Consider the following 3,170-nt stretch of genomic DNA (forward strand, 5'->3'; position numbering starts at 1 on the left):
TTCTTCTCTCTGAAGTGGGGGATGGTGTGACGGGCCCATCGTCACACATTGCCATCGCATCCAATGCGATGGCCAATCAGCTTGTAGAACACATCTACTGGTTGGCGTGGTCCGAGACCACGCCGTTAACTTTCAATACATCTCAGAGTCTAATTTGCCTGCTTCCTCACGCACAGTGTACGTAAGGTAACGGGTTGCTGAGAGCCCGTTACATATTCAGCGGTGAAGCTGGCCTCATCTTTCCTTGGATGGGAGTACCCCATACCAAGGCCAAAGTAAGAAATGGTGGAAGGGTTCTCCTTCACCGCGCGCGCTTGCGGAAGGCCACGCGGTGCGAGCCGAAGGATTGCCTGTGGGCTGGGTGTGGCGGTGCATGGACGCCCCCCCCCTAGACCCCAGGTACAGCTCCCACCCTTCATATTTCGAAGTCAAGCCGCAGCTCCGTCCGCTAAGCGCAAATCGCGGTCCCACTAAAAGAACTTCCCGGAGGTCGAGGTTACCCCGTTGAGATCCAGTGCCGGCTTGCACTTCTAAGGTGCAAACGTGTCCAGGCAACTATTTGTCCAGTGGTACAGTCAAGGTTCTGAAAAAACCGCGTGTCCCCAACTAAGATCGACAAGAAGAGTGTGTAAATAAAGATGAAGGCCAAGATGTCAAGACCAATCAAGTCGCAGAGTGCAGTTAAACGCCAGCGTAAAGCCCGAGTGATAATCGGATGCTGGCCCTGCGACCAATGTCCCTTGTCCCAGTGCGGAGCAATTATAGTCACGAGAGCTGAGCACCTGACCATCCGTGCATGTCCGTATAACTAGCCGTGACTTGGTCAACGGACACACGAACTCTCCCTGAAGTGCCCCCCCCCTGAAACCCGAAGTATCGAGCTGGTAGAGTTAGATAGAGTAAGAATATGGGACAAGTCATGGCAGAAGGAGAAACATCAGAGATAGTCAATATAAGGCGAGGTCTCACGTTAGGCTAAGCTAGCGATAAAACCCAATCGACAGATCTTTCCATCAAAATCGTCAACTTTTTTTCGGTAATCAACGCTGTAACACATCAGTGCTGGTACTGGTATATAATATGTGTTTATACATTTATTAAAAAACATAGCAGCGGCAGATTATACGAAAGCATGCCACAAAAAGACGCAGTACTGGGCATTCGCATTATTGTGCTTTGCATCGACTTTGTCGCACTTATTAGTGCACTAATTCATACTTATCTTTTGCACCAATTAGTGCATGATTTCCCACAAGTCGTTAAGATATCCAGTGGAGAGCAGGCCGCACTGCGAAGCTCACAGTGACTAGATCAATTGGCAGCGTCATGTTACAAGTCCACAACGGTGCGTGTGTGTCGCCACGGCTACATGTTTACTTCAGGGAGCATGCTAACACGGACTCTTGTCGTCAACGTTTATTGCGCTGTGAGCTAGTTAGTCAGCACGAGCTTCTTCGCTGCACTGTCAGCGCCAGTGACTCGTCTAGACCGACAGGACTACACGACTATTGGAATTATTATGCTGGTATGACGCTCATCTTCGCCAACACTCTGTCTGGTGTGCCAGATCCTCTTCAAACGCCGGCATCTCGAGCACGGGACAACTAACAACGAAGGTACCGTTGCCAAAACTTCACGAGCAACTACGTTGAAAACACTCACGCATGTGATGTCATGTCATCTGAATACAGCAGTATGGTGAGGGTAAGAATACATAAGACATAATTTGCAAGTAAAACGGGCTCGCACTAATTCTGGTTTCGTCTTCATGATCTTATGTACACAGCAGCATTACCTTTTGTTTCACATTTTCATTCATGGAGTCTAACGCAACTACAAACGGCGACACTGTGCAAGACATATTTGGCGATGAAGAGATCCAGTCTTGACTATCAAACTGGGTGAGCCCCTGAACGATGTTCGAGCCGTTCACAAGCAACCACATTCATTGAGTTTACGGTCAGCTGAAGGACATGCCGTATTGCTTGCGAAGGTGAACGCAATTCTAAGCGCCCAAGAGGCCATATCGTGGCCTGAAAAAGACATGTATCTTAAACCTGGTACCAACACGAAACAGCGCGAGTTTGTCAAGCTAAGTGCTGAATCATTTGACACGCAAGTCGTGCAAGCTTGGCGAAATTCACAGCGCAGGAAAGTTGCGCTGACTGATTTCCGACTGCTAGTGTTCGTGTATGCTGTAAAGGTACAAATGTAATTGCTTTCAAATGTATCAAATTGTAATAATAACGTGTTGTTGCTTTGATATGATTGTACAGATTCAAAATTCGATTCGGCGAGCAACTACAGCTCGGATCAACGAAGCGTCCATTCGAATTAGAGAGCACCTCGCTGCTACTAGCCAGTCCCCACTTGAACAAAATAGTTTGGCTTTGCGGTACTTTGCTACACAGTACGCGCGCGAACCAGATGGAACTCAACCAACAGTCCCCGAGCACGCAACCTATCGTCAACTCAGTGCTGTCGACGAGGCTCGCCGCGAAATGGCGCATGAGCAACAAGCTGAGCGAAGGCGACTGGATCGCCGCTTTAGAACGGTAAGAATTATGATAAATGATAGCGAAGTCAATATCGCTGTTTCACTGGGTGATCTTCGCGATATCCTCGGCTTGCCGGGATGTGAGTCTTTCTCGGCCCCCCTCAAAAAGCCGATATATCGCAGTAACACTTCCGCCAAAAATATGGTAGGATGAAGATCATCAGTAGCTGTAATTTGGGGGTTTGCTCAACGCTAGGCAGATGTCACTAGCATTTATTAATAATGAATCAGATGCATATCCGCAATGTTTGTAGATTCCACGCGTTCCCTGTTTCGCACGTGTACAGGCGTACATCGCCAAGTCGAGTACTTCCTGTGGCGCAAGGCAAAAGCCAAATTGGCATTTTTCTGAAACCATCTCTTCAGTGAAAACCCAACTTCGATCGGGTTGAGTTGAGGACAGTACGGTGGTAGATAAAATATCAGCGCACCCACACTGTGGACCGCTTCCTCCAGCTCCCTGTACATGTGAATTTTGGCATTATCCAGTATGAGGATTGAGCGAGAAAAGCGGCCATGGGTTCAAAAACGGCAAAATGTTTTCGTGAAAGGTCTTGTGAAAAACGTGCCGGGTAAAAGTCCCAGTTGTGAAACCTCAGCCAAAAAACATCCG

The sequence above is a fragment of the Phytophthora infestans genome, genomic scaffold (assembly GCF_000142945.1).
Source record: "Phytophthora infestans T30-4 supercont1.21 genomic scaffold, whole genome shotgun sequence".
Lineage (NCBI taxonomy): Eukaryota > Oomycota > Peronosporomycetes > Peronosporales > Peronosporaceae > Phytophthora > Phytophthora infestans.